Here is a 14425-nt window from a genome sequence, read left to right as displayed (position 1 = left end):
GAGCTGGAACACGTACACCAAGCTCTCAAGATGAATGGATATTCAGACTACACAATCTGTAAAGCTATCACCCCAACCTTTGGGAAAGAACCATCTGAGGACCCAATCAAAAGCATCACCTTGCCATACATAGCAGGGGTCACCAAAAATATTTCCAAAATCACGAGCAAACACAAGATCCAGATTCGATTTAACACAGTACGTAAAATGTGTGATCTGATCCCATCTGTGAAGGATGTGGTCCCTGACATGCAATACCCCCGGCGTCTACAAACTAAGCTGTGTCTGCGGCAGCTTTTACATTGGGGAAACTAAGCGACATGTCTCGGACCGTGTTCGTGAACATAAGGCAGATCTGAAACACGGTAGGACCAATACCTCGGCCGTGGCTGATCATTGTTTTAATGTGGTGGGCTCACACGAAATTGATTTCTCTAAGACGAAGGTAATTTGCAAACCCACTGGCTATCAACAAAGATTTGTTCATGAAGCTATCCATATACAAGGTGTTTGAAAAAGATGGACCCAATTTCAAAGCAGTATATTTCACGATGGCAACATGTTACAATTACACAAAAAGTTACAAACGGTTTAATGAGTTATCAAGTTTTACTAACAATTTTATAAATGCTCTATGTGCCCTCCATCTGCTGTACGTACAACATCGAGATGATAGTTGAATTCGTCCCAAACGCCTCTATTCTCACATTTTCCTCTGAGGTGCATGGTCGCCCTGTGCTCTTCCCCTCACATAAACAGCCTGTTTCCTCAAATTGTCGGTACCAACGACGAATGCTCTTTGACATGGGCAGATCAATGCCAAAACGCCGTTGAAACGCACGCTGCACCGCAATTACGGATTCAATCTTGCTGAACTGCAGAACGCAAAACGCCTTGTGTTGCAGGGTCACCATTGTGTGAATGACTGAGGCTAGGGGCTGTTTGTGCGCTGGGAGAGGAATATAGTGGTAATCATTTGAAACTCTATGCCCCGCCCTTTCAAGTGGTAAGAGTTTCATTCATGGGCGGTTCGTGGTTGCAGAGATATAGCGATTTCAAATCGGGTCCATCTGTTTCAAACACTCTGTATATAGACACAGACACAATTTCAATCGAGAAGATGGGTATAAACTGAGAAATCATTGGAAGGACGTTATTAACCAGTTCAAGTCATAACTAGCTGTGATGTTTCCATCCTGCCTACTTCCGATGTTAGTTGGTATTTTCGGCTCTCTTATTTTACATTAACAGGTACAATGTCTTACTCTAACACAGCCACCTCGTTCACCGAGCTTGGGGTTTTTTCTTTGTGATCTTCCATTAACATGCTAATCTCTCTCATTAACAAGCCACCTCAGGGCGCCCGCCGTAGAGGCCTCTCAACGATCTTACATTATCATAATTTTAACTGGGCAGCCCTTTGATTGGTGGGAAAACCCACCACCGTCGCGGTCGCTGCCCACCACTTACATTAACATTGGCTGCTGACATTTGGACAACGCCCATTTCAAACCTTTATAAACAGTTGACCTTTAGAAGCTAACCCCCTCTTCCTGATGACGAACGCTTGTGTTGCGATCGAAACGTCGTAGTTTTTTGTTATTTTTTGTTATTTTCTTTGAACCTATCTACGTGACTTGACCAAAAGACCCAAAGAATATGAATTCCTGCAGTCACGAAAGCTTTAAGTCAAGATTTGTTTGTGGTGTTTTATTTTTTCAGCACTTATGAAACAAAAGGTAAGTCAAATTTTTGCTTCTAAATTATGATAAAAAATATATATATTCCTCCGTGAGTTTACATATATTGTATCGAATTCAAATTGATTACAACCCCAGCGAGCGAAAGCAGAAGAAAATAAATTATCATAGCAGTGATTCTGAACTAATTGAAGACGACCGCTTGTGTTGCGATTGAAACGTCGTAGTTTTTTGTTATTTTCTTTGAACCTATCTACCGAAAGACACAAGAAGATTAATTCCTGCAGTCACGAAAGCTTTAAGTCAAGATTTAAATGAAGGTGAGTTAAATACAGTGCTACGGTGACATGAAGTGAGGTGTTTTACGACGTAGTTTTGTGCAACAATCACGTTAATACAGTACAACAGTGAAATGCAGTTGTGTTTGATTACATCGTTTTGTGCAAGATTTACTGCCATTAAATTTACACAAGATACAATAATACTCTGGTACATATTTTTTGTAACTATAATGCTTATGTTTGGTCTTCTTTAATTGAAAACTTACTTCTGACAGCATCAGCAGTCTACTTTCTTCACTCTTTGCAATCCGTCATAGGACTGGCAAAGTGCTAGTTACTAATAAATGAGCCAATAATGTGTGTGTCCCGTGCGTGACGTCACTCCACATGAGCCCCAACCCCTGCGTGACGTCACTCCACATGAGGCCCACCTCCGTCATTAATAATCATGAGTGGGTGGATTTTTACACTCCCGCAGAAGAAGGTCGAGCGGAAATAACTATTGTTATGCAAATTCGCTTTCAATTTGACGTTTCTTTATTGAAAAGTGAATTAAATTAATAATACTAGCTTTTTTGCCCATCCAAGGACGGGTGTATATTGCAGTAAATCTGAAATATTCAATAACAAAATTGTTCATGTCATGATTATTAATGAGGGGGGGGGGGGTTGCCCCATGTAGAGTGACGTCACCCGTTAATGGTTATTGTGGAGCGGTGCGGCATGTGGAGTGACGTCACCCGCTCATGATTATTAATGAGGGGAGGGGTGCAGCATGTGGAGTGAATCCACCCACTCATGAATATTAATGAGGGGGGGGGGGTGGGCCTCATGTAGAGTGACGTCACGCGGGGGGGGGGGGGTGGGCCTCATGTGGAGTGACGTCACGCACGGGACACATTCTTGGCTTATTATTTACTAAATATATTTACCCAAGAATGTCAGTGTGTAACGCTCGTGACGTCACTTCACGTCGACCAGCTGAACCTCATTAATAATCATGAACAGGTTACATCCTGCCTTAAAGCTTTCGTGGCTGCAGGAATTCATATTCTTTGGGTCTTTCGGTAAAGTCACGTAAGTCACTTTTCTACGTGACTTTACCGAAAGATCCAAAGAATAGGTTACGTCCTCCACATGGACCCGCCCCTCACGAATAATCATGAGCGGGGACATCACTCCGCATGGAGAATCCCTCCCCTCATTAATAATCATGAGCAGGTGACGTCACTCCACATCGAACAGCCCCCCTCATTAATAATCATGAAGAGGTGACGTCTTCCAAATGGACACCCCAACCATTAATATTCATTAGCGGCTGACGTCACTCCACATGGGGGCGGTGAGGCGCCCCCCCCCCTCCTCGGCGTCAACTCACAACCCTCACTACAAAGGCAGAACCCTCACGTCACGTGATCTCCGTAACGCTGTTGAGACATCAAAGTAAATAGGACGTCATGATGAACAAGGGATTATAACCTTTAAATGAAATTAGTCTGTGTCACCACGGCCTTACAAATTTCACACGAATGGATACAATGAATATCACGTCGCAGTCTGCTTTTCGCTTGCAAGTTTCAGATTTACTGTAATACACCCGTCCTTGGACGGGCAAAATGCTAGTTATTATATAAGCGACGTTTAGGGAAATTGCTCATCTTCATAGCACACACATCATATGAAGGGTCATTTCACAAAACGTTGCCTATTGTCTATATTATTTTTATTTTAAGGCCACAGTGTCATTATTGACATGTGTTGAGTGTTGTTAATTGTGCTTGTGCACCACTGTCTTTCAGTTTAGGGTTGCTCAACGATAATCGGCAAATCGTTAACCGTTTTCAGAATTGATTATCGCTTCCAAAAGTCAAAAGTGGTAACAGGCAGAATTTTAAGCAATGCACTGATAAAAAAACTAAATATCCCATTGTCTCAACTGCCGTTCCGGGAGATTAAATCAAACCGGCGACCTTTACTTTGCAAGTATATTGTGCTAACCATGAAACAACGGCACGTGGCTTAATTTTTTAGTTGAAAAGGTAACAATATTTTTTTGCTTTAAATTTCGATATGTGGCAAACCGGTTTTTCATGCGGTTACCGGTGGTGCAAAAAAAAAATCCAGATTTTAACAACCCTTATTCACTGACGTCATTCATCGTGATCGCTTTACACGGGGCTTAATTATTCACTAAATATTGTCCGGCTCGCTGGCACACTGGAGTTGGCATGTGAGGGTTATACAGGCTGGGATGTGCCAGGTCCGGAAATATTTTCAGATCCGGATGAAAGTAACCTGACTTGTACATCTGAAATGTAGAAAAAACCCAACACAACCTCCACCAAATAAATTGTATACTCTTTGCTTCTTTCGGTCAAGCCACGTAGGTAGAAAAAATAATAAATCACGACGTTTCGATCGCAACACAAGCAACCGTCTTCAGGTGAAAAAGAGGGGAATTTGCTGAGGCAGGCTGTTTATAAAGGTTTAGAGATGGGCGGGGCAGCTAATGTTAATGTAGGAGCGAGCAGGAGAGTGCGAGTAGGAGAGAGAAATTTGCTTGCAAATGTAAGCTTGGCGAGGGCCGAGCTCGGCCAGGGCCCGGAAATTTGCTTATAAATGTGAGCTCGGCAAGGGCCGAGCTCGGCTAGGGCCTGGTTGATCACGTCCTTCCAATGATTGCTTAATTTGTATCCATCTTCTCGGTTGAAGTTATGTCTGTGTTTATAATCTGGATGGCTTCATGAACAAATCTTTGATGGTAGCCCGAAGGTTTGCAGAGTACCTTGGTCTCGGAAAAGTCAATATCATGTGAGCTCACCGCATTCAAACAGTGATCAGCTACGGCAGAGGTATTGGTTCTGCTGTGTTTCAAATCTGCCTTGTGTTCGCGAACACGGTCCGAAACATGTCGTTTCGTTTCCCCAATGTAGCTGCTACCGCAGACACAACTTAGTTTGTAGACACCAGGGTATTGCATGTCAGGAATCACATCTTTCACAGACGGGTTCAAATCACGAATTTTGTGTACTGTGTTGAATTGAACCTGGAGCATGTGTTTGTTCACGATTTTGGAAATCTTTTTGGTAACTCCTGCTATGTATGGCAAGGTGATGATTTTGATTGGGTCCTCAAATGGTTCTCTCCCTATTGTTGGGGATACAGCTTTGAGGATTGTGCGATCCGAATATCCATTCATCTTGAGGGCTTGGCAGTCATGCTCAAGTTCACTGGATAGGCGGTGTCGGTCGGCGATGCAACGGGCCCGATGGAGCAGTGTTTTGATGAGGGAATTCTTCTGGGCTGGATGGTGGTGGGAATCAACGACCTTAACCACAATTTGACGGGCACGTCAGCCTTTGTCACCCGCATATGCTGTGCCACGTGATGTTTCATATGCACACGTGCGTACGAGGTGCGGTCGATTCGTGTCGAGAGCTGGGAATGATTAAACGCGAGTGGCACTGGCCTCAAGTCTTTTTATTGGTGCCATGCTGGGGTGTAAGCTACCAGCGATGGACTGTAATGCCACGGGATGTAAAAGTAATGGGGTGAAATACATTTTCAGATGTTGTTTCATGTTCAAATTCAAGTTTACTTTGTTTAACCCAGGCGAGACCTCAAGAGACCAGGACATACGAGTCTCATTTGCAAGAGGGACCCGAGTCGCCAAAAATAACAAAAGCAAGAAACAAAAAAAAACAGTGCAGCAATAATGTAGTAAAAACATAACACGAACAAAAAACATCACTTGAGGAATCACAAGTTATTAAAAGAAAGTTTATTCTATCCACTGACAGTTTTTACATGTCATTGTTGTGTCAAACAAGGAAACCGTGGGGCGTATTTTGACATCACCGAGTCTCTTCAGGAAGGACGTGGCCTCGATAGCCAAATGCCTCGTGGTGTCTCGATGTGGACCGGAGCCACTCAACATCGAGTGTGGATTGACAAAAGGGCTGTGTTTGTACAATTTGAGGTTGTAGCAACATAGCAGTCAACAGAGAGCTGTGGTGAGTCATCAGCCGCGGACCGGGCAAAACTACTCAAGTCGAGTTTTTTCCTCAGATTTCACTATCAGTGATGCCTTATTATGACCATTCCAACTCTTTACGCTGTGATTTGCTGCACACATAAACCCACATGTGCTGCGTGCATAATTCGTGTTTCAATTAACGGGATTATGTTTGCGTGGCATCATCAATTGAACCTTATGGCGGGACCCCGGGGTCCCATAAGCCCCCGGCTCTCGCATACACATTTTATTATAATGATGGTGGCAAGTGTTGTCTTGTTAAGCTATGCCTTTAAAACTGAAAACTACTTACCTGCAGTACCTCTATTTAAATTTATATTTAAAGCTTTCATGACTGCAGGGATTCATATTTTTGGTTCTTTCGGTAAAGTCACGTAAAAGGGAAATAATAAAATAATTGATATATAAAAAAAAAAATTCTCACGACGTTTCGATTGCAACACAAGCAATCATCATCAGGTGTGAAATCCACAGCAAAAAATTTTGAAAAAAAAAATCTTGCTGTGGACACTCGAAAAAATAATTTACACCCCTCTGTCAATCATCGTGTTTCTCAGTGTGGATTTGTGAACACACTTTGTAAACAGTACATAAAATAGTACGCGTTTTCAATGCGCTGTTCATATTATAACAAGCGTTTATACCAATGTTACTCTACGGAGTAGTGGGTCTCCGCTCCTCTTATCCGCATTGATACGAGCGGTATGAATGCGGATAACCTAAAAAAAACAATCTGCACAGATGCATACGGACAAGAGAAGTATTATCAAACAGGAGGAATTCACGGTGCAACGCATCTCATCTGTTAAATATCTGCAGGTAATAGGATTGTAATCGATTGATCCTGGCTGCAGACATTGGTAGGTCACAAACAATAATGAAGAAAGCCGTTTCACTGTATTATGCATACCGTTATGACAAATAAAGGACTTAAGTCTTGTAGGCAGTTTAAGCAGCTTTGGATAAGACATGATCCTGCCCATACCCGAACATGGAGTGCATTCGCTTGTTTAGATCTTCTGAACATTCGTCCTCGCTGCACTTGGACATGACATGACAACAGAATGATCCACGGCAGGCGGGTCGCGGCGTTTATGTTGTGCGGTGAGACGAAGTCGCCAAAATAAAATAAAATATTTACGATTTTAACTTCCGTTTATTCGGGACCCCGTGGTCCCGCCATAAGGTTCAATTGCCCGATCCACATTACGAAGGAGACATTACAGCGCCCCGCTGCTCCTGACGCGGTTGTCTGGCTTGACTATCTGAATGTGAAATTGTAGTTGTTTGCTCTGCGTCTACATCAGCCATACGAAAGAATAATACATTCATCACCATCGTCATCATCAATTATTTATTTGATGAAGCATCTTTCATATCCCGTAAGGTAGGTAACACTCCACACACCACTCGAAATAAACGCGTTCAATTGCCTTTTCAGGAAATTGTATGAATCATGTTCAGGCGTATCACAGGTATCTGTCGAGCGTCTGGTATTCACCCCAAGTGGCTGAGCGGTAGAGCGAGTGGCTCACAATCGGAAGGTTGCAATTTCAAAATCCTGCTCGGGGGTTTAACTTGGCCCATCGCCCCTTTGGGAACGATGCAATGACTCCCACGTTATGGGGAAGTTAAATGTTTTTTTTTTATTTTGGGGTAGACTCACCCTCGCCGTGTGAATGTGCAATTTCCCATCACCGGCTCAAGGTCGTAAACTGGAGATGAGCACTGCGCATCTGCAAATTTGTGCAAGAAATCATTTTCGACTTGTGTCCATTATTTTGGTAGTGATGTCACCAAATACAAACATCTGCCTTTATTATAACGCCACCAACAAATGTGATTCTTCAATGTATATCGCGTTTCATGGACGAACATTTGAGTCTTGATTTGAAGCTTTCGTGACTGCAGGAATACACATACTCTTTGGTTATTTCGGTAAAGTCACGTAGGTAGAAAAATAATAAAATAAAATTAAAAATAATAGATCACGACGTTTCGATCGCAACACAAGCGATCGTCCTCGGGCGTAAAAAAATAATCTAGAAGTGGAACTGCTGAATAATTTTTTGTTTTATTTAATTTATTATTTTTCTACCTACGTGACTTTACTGCAGAGGTCGCAAACGAGTTTTGATTCCTTACCCGTACCCGGCCACACCAGGGTCGCAAATGGGTACCCGTACCCGGCGGTACCCGACGGGTACGGGTACCCGTTCCCTACCCGTACCCTACCCGAAATGAGTGACAAACGGTTACTCACCAGTGACTCACGGCCTACCCGTACCCGGCCACACCAGGGTCGCAAACGGGTACCCGTACCTGGCCAGGTACGGGTAGCCGGGTATCGGGTAGGGTACGGGTATCAGGTACCCGGTTGCGGCCTCTGCTTTACCGAAAGAACCAAAGAGTAACATTTGAGTGGCTGGGCGAATTTATTTTTAGTCGAGAACCCTGTGAAGTGTGCTGAGGCTTCAGCGACGCCACCACATCCAAAGATCCCCCGTGTAATTCTAGATTTGAAGCTTTCGTGACTGCAAGGATTCATATTCTTAGGTTTTTCGGTAAAGTCACGTAGGTAAAACATAAAAATTTATAAAAGTAAAATAAAATAAAAATCACGACGTTTCGGAGGCAACACAAGCTTCCGTCTTCAGGTGGAACCGTCACAGCCACGACAGCTGTATCAAGTAAATGAGAGATTGCAGGAGCTACCACTCCGTTTAAATAATGGTTGGAGAGGGGGGGAAGGGCCAAGTACAGCACACTTTTTTATTATTCATATGGTAAGGTGAGGCTTAAGAGGGTGAGCCTTTGTTATGGAGAGGTACGGTTTGTGACTCAACCTATGACAAGGAGAAAACAACTGAACATGGTAAACCTGTAATAGTTGTCTGTCAAATAAGATTGGCCAAATAAGTGTAGTTAAATCTTTTTTGCATGGTTAATCACATCTTTCCAATGATTACTCAGTTTGTAACCATCATCACGGTTGAAATGATGTCTGTGTTTGTATATTTGTATGGCTTCGTGTACAAACCTTTGATGGTAGCCAGGAGGTTTGCAGAGAACCTTGGTCTCGGAAAAGACAATTTCATGAGAGCCCACCGAGTTGTAGCAATGAGAGCCCACCGAGTTGTAGCAATGATACAACTCGGTGGGCTCTCATGAAATTGTCTTTTCCGAGACCAAGGTTCTCTGCAAACCTCCTGGCTACCATCTAAGGTTTGTACACGAAGCCATACAAATATAGAACCTTGGTCTCGGAAAAGACAATTTCATGAGAGCCCACCGAGTTGTATCATTGCTACAACTCGGTGGGCTCTCATGAAATTGTCTTTTCCGAGACCAAGGTTCTCTGCAAACCTCCTGGCTACCATCAAGGTTTGTACACGAAGCCATACAAATATACAAACACAGACATAATTTCAACCGTGATGATGGTTACAAACTGAGTAATCATTGGAAAGATGTGATTAACCATGCAAAAAAGATTTAACTACACTTATTTGGCCAATCTTATTTGACAGACAACTATTACAGGTTTACCATGTTCAGTTGTTTTCTCCTTGTCACAGGTTGAGTCACAAACCGTACCTCTCCATAACAAAGGCTCACCCTCTTAAGCCTCACCTTACCATATGAATAATAAAAAGTGTGCTGTACTTGGCCCTTCCCCCCCTCTCCAAACATTATATAAACGGAGTGGTAGCTCCTGCAATCTCTCATTTACTTGATACAGCTGTCGTGGCTGTGACGGTTCCACCTGAAGACGGAAGCTTGTGTTGCCTCCGAAACGTCGTGATTTTTATTTTATTTTACTTTTATTAATTTTTATGTTTTACCTACGTGACTTTACCGAAAAAAACCTAAGAATATGAATATCCCCAGTGTAGCCGTAACAGACTGTTGGGGCAAATGCTGCGAGCGAGCACCTATAAAGGCCGGCGCAGTACACGAGGGGGTGGGTGGCCAACACCACGCCCGACCGCCTTTGCCTCCCCAGTGGCGATGTTTTTACGCATAGCATCCGGTACTTTTTTGAGACCGAGTCGACCTAGGAGAGGCCCGGGAGCGGTTCAGATAATCGCCACCGATGTTGGCCGTGAGCTGGAATCGAACTCGAGTGACCAGGTTCGTAGCGCTGACCGCCGCTACCACCATCACCGCTCCACACGCGCGGGAAGCCCCCCACCACCATCGCACGCGGAATTTACGCACGCGCGCGTGGCACGGACCACTCAAGCCGGCGTCGTTCACGCGCGTGCCAGCGGTGTTTGCGCACACGCTGGCACGCGCGCGTGGGCGCACTTGTTAAGGGCGTCGCTACATATTTCCTTTCTTTATTGGCGCGATTTCATTTGCGGCGCGGAATAACGACGAGAACTGGACGAGATTGGCGTCTGGCGGGGCACAAGAGACCGTTGCCCACATGTTGGACCTAAAATCACAGCGGCATTGGTGCACCTCACTCAGCCCGAAAGAAAATCTCCCGCCCTCGGCTCTGCCCGCGCTGGTATATCGGGTGTCAATTGTCAACACAAAGGCACTCACGCACACAGACTCACGACAACAGCCGCCGTTCACCACTGAGCGAAGGGGACAGGCAGACGCAAGTCAGCTGCAGATTACCCTCAGAGGCTGGTAATCCTTTCCAACTTAAATTGAGTTAACCACGGAACCACGGAGGGGAATCACGCCCGCAACACAACAACCGCCTTTCACCAATTTGTATGTTGAACTTCTTTCGCACCGTACGTAGCCAACCGTGCTAATCGGAGGTGTGGGGGAAGGACAACAAAACTAAACACAAAAAGCAGTTCTCAAGAAATTAATTTTCAATCACTACGTTGCTCTGACGTCCCCGCGGCGCTCGTGCCATGCTCGGTGCACTTTGAGGCAACGTGAAGCGTCGAAGGCCCGCTGGCAGGAGGTCGTGGAACAGACTGACCCCCAGATGCCGTAGGTTGACTGAGATCACTGGCAGATGCACCAACGCTGCTCCCAGCACGCACGCACACACGCACTCGCCGCATCTGCAGTAGCCAATGACGGCGGCGCTGGAGGAACATGGACGCACTAATTAACACAAAGCCACATCTAACACGCGAGCATCGTTTTGTTTGTTTGTTTGCCATGGAGTGGCTGCCCGGCTCACGTGCACGCTGCAATGTGCAGTCATTGTTTAAACGCTCGCACATGGGGACGGGGCGTAATCGGAGAAAGAGGCGATGTACTCTGGGCACCGATTTCGGTGAAGCCTGCTCTCAAAAAATTCCCAATAAAATAACAACACGCTAATGTGGACGATAATCGCCGCACCTCGTGGGTGCCCGCGGCGACTCCACTCGGTTGAGCCTCTCTGCTCGCCTCCCGATCACGCGGCACGCGAGATTCCACGACTCGCACTGAGCAGCCCCTCCGTGTGTCTGCCTCGCTCGCTCCCCCAGCGAGCGAGCCCCCCTCGGGAGGAGCCGTCCGGGCGACGACTCGGCAACATCTGTTACAAGTTTGTTCCCCAACTCGCGCCGCGGCGAAAAACGAGACTACACTCCAGACTCCATCCTGCCACAGTAACGCACGGGGCTCACAGTTCTACAAAGAAGGGGCGCAATAAAACAGGGGGGGGTGGACAAGGTTCTACAACGAGTGTGGAGGTGTGTAGAGGTGGGGGGGCATGAAGACGCGTAGGGGTCGGTTGGGGTGGAGCGGAGTTACTAGGCGTGTTCACGTCTCGCAGTGATCCGCAAGGCATGAGCCGGACGGATACGCGAGCTGGCAGCGGGGAGGGAGGAAGGGGTGTTCGGGGGGGTGGCGGTGGGAGGAAGAGGTGGAGGAGAGAGCGGAGGGAGTGAGAGGAGCGGCCAACGAGCTGCGCGACGAGCCGAGGGGCGGGGGGGCGGCTGTCAAGTTTGAGAAGTGAGAAGTTTACAAGCGGCGCGAGTTAATATGAGTCCCCTCTTCCGCTGCACCCACGTGGGCTACCCGCGCTCCGCCATGGAGTAGCGCGGCGCGAAGAGCTGCACCGAGTTGGCGAAGGAGCCGCCGTTCCCCGCCTCCCTCCCTCCTCCTCCTCGTGCACCCGCCCAGCCAAGCCCGATCAGGCAGCAGCCTCCCCCCCCCCTTCACGGCAGCCCTCCCTGCACCATCCTCATCTTCTGCGTTCCTTCTCGGGCGGCTTGGATCGCCGCTCGAGGGTCGGCGTGCTTCTCGGAGCCTCCCGCCGCCGCGGCCTCCTCCTCTCCCCTGGTACCAGGTACGGGGTCCCGGCTCACTCCTCCCCGGGGTGTGTGGTCGCTCATGCGCGCTGTTTACCCGCACGGTCACACGCGCACAATCACATGCACCCACATGCACGCGCGCGCGCGCACCGGGCCGCTGTTTAAAAGCGGCTTGTTGGTTTTGCCGACAACAAAGCCGACGCAAATCCGCCGGGGTCACTTGGCGTTTAAAAAAAGTCCTGGGCTCCGCGTCCCTACGACAATGGGGCTTTCCCAGCAGAGAGTGGAGGAGACAGCAGCCAGTCTCCTCGAGTCGCGCGTTTCTCCTCCGCGGTGTTTTTTTTCTTCTTCTCGCGAGTCGAGCGATTCCTCGCGCGGAGTCAGTGACTCGCAACACTCAAGTCCCGCGCGCTCCAGGGAAACTTTGTGCGCCGCGCAGCGATCGTGTCTCCCGCGGGTCGCTGGGGAAGTGTGGCGTGGTGAAGGTGGCCTTCTGTGGAGACTGTGCACCTCACCACGCCAGGGCGCCGTGACCTGCTTAGAGCACCTTTTGTGCTGCAGGTTGGCGCGTATGATGATAGCGATGATGATGATGGCTCCACGATTTCCCGGGACATGAACACAGCCCCGCATACACACGCGCAGAAAACTAACGCGTGGCACGGGCCATGCTTTCATTGTTTGAGAGCTCGAATCGAAGTTCTGAATCAAACGATGTCGTTTGAAACGGTCAGAAAAAAAGACACGAGGCTAATCGCAATTGTCGATGAAAATTCGTCCGTTCCCAGACAATTACGCCTGCTGTACCTTGCGGTGTTCGTGCAAATGCGACGTGAGCGGGTTTTGACGCAGAGCAACGCGTGTTGGCTGCCTTTGATCATTACGAACTGAGGTCCGCGTAGTTCGGTTTTGAGAGTTCGACTCTGAGTGCAAGCGATGAGACCTCTGCTGTGCGCATCACGCGTACGCGATGGGGGAGAACAATCACGTCTCCCAGTATGCTGGGTACTTCAAGATGTAGCGGCGGCTTCACAGAAATCCCCGACGTGTCGCACCTGTCCAGATCGCAGTGGTATAGTGAGATGTAAGTGGTGTTTAGTAGTGGTGTTTGTATTATACGGAACTTTTTATTCCAATTTTCCAAAATAGTTTTGGTGATGCTGCTGCTGCGTTGGCAGCGGTGCACGAACACAACGCACCAACTCGGCAGATTCGTCAAAGACACTGGCCTTATAAGGAAAACGTAGATAATAGACGATTTTTCTGGAATGGCTTTTCTTTCTCCGGGTACGACGAAGAAGGGGCCGTGTTCCGAAAAGTCGTCTTTTACACTGGTCAACAAAAAAAACACATTTTTTTTCTGGCCTGGACTTTTGCAGCTGTTTTAGACTAATTGCAGGGTGCTGATTCCAAATCTGATCTCCGATTTGCTCTATCACATCTCATTTTATGCTATCGGCATACCCCATTTTCATTGATTTTACCAGAAATGTACTCTGTCACTTATGATTGCAAGTTGTTGCGAGTCAGTGACTGCTTTAGTGTTAAATATGGTGCTGTATTTTTAGGATAGTGTGTTTATAATATAATTTTATGTAGATATCCACATTTATTTAATATTTTTCTTCTGCAGTTTTTATTGAAAATGCAATATTTGATATCTAAAAAACCTGATGTGATAGACAAAAACTGATGCCAGATTTGGAATCAGCACCCCAAAATTACCTTAAAACCGTTGGAATACCTTATGCCAGAAAAAGTGTGTTGACCAGTGTTATATATTTGGCATTCGAATGCTGCAGTGTTTATTGCCGAATGGGCAATTTGATTTTTCTCAGTCGAATGACACATTAACAGGGAATACACATACTATTTGGTTCTTTCGGTAAAGTCACGTAGGGAGAAAATTAATAGATCACGACGTTTGGGTCGCAGGAGAACCGCTGCGTCAGCAGTTCTCCTGGTGTGTTTGTCTCACCTGATGACGGTTGCTTGTGTTGCGATCGAAACGTCGTGATCTATTAATTTTATACCTACGTGATTTTACCGAAAGAACCAAAGAGTTTTGATTCCTGCAGTCACGAAAGCTTTAAATGAAGGAATACACAGTTTAAAAAAAATGTAATAGCGAACTTGCCACGCTGATGCGCGCATAAAATACAAACATTGAAAATGTAATCCATCTGT

The 14425-nt window shown here is 46.4% G+C and overlaps 1 protein-coding gene across 1 annotated transcript in view; it reads left to right on the top strand.

Moving 5' to 3' along the window:
• Positions 1-11989: 11989 nt before the first annotated feature.
• The window catches only part of LOC144717534 (zinc finger protein GLI4-like), a 76419-nt gene continuing 73983 nt past the window's right edge, over positions 11990-14425 (top strand). Inside the window, exon 1 of the mRNA XM_078592933.1 lies at positions 11990-12273. The gene's annotated coding sequence lies outside the window, so the exon portion shown is untranslated. The remainder of the gene's footprint in view (positions 12274-14425) is intronic.

The sequence above is a fragment of the Lampetra planeri genome, chromosome 1 (genome assembly GCF_965212315.1).
Source record: "Lampetra planeri chromosome 1, kcLamPlan1.2.h2, whole genome shotgun sequence".
Classification (NCBI taxonomy): domain Eukaryota; kingdom Metazoa; phylum Chordata; class Hyperoartia; order Petromyzontiformes; family Petromyzontidae; genus Lampetra; species Lampetra planeri.
The sequence above is the reverse complement of the archived record's forward strand: the minus strand, read 5'-3'. Positions and strand labels throughout refer to the sequence as shown.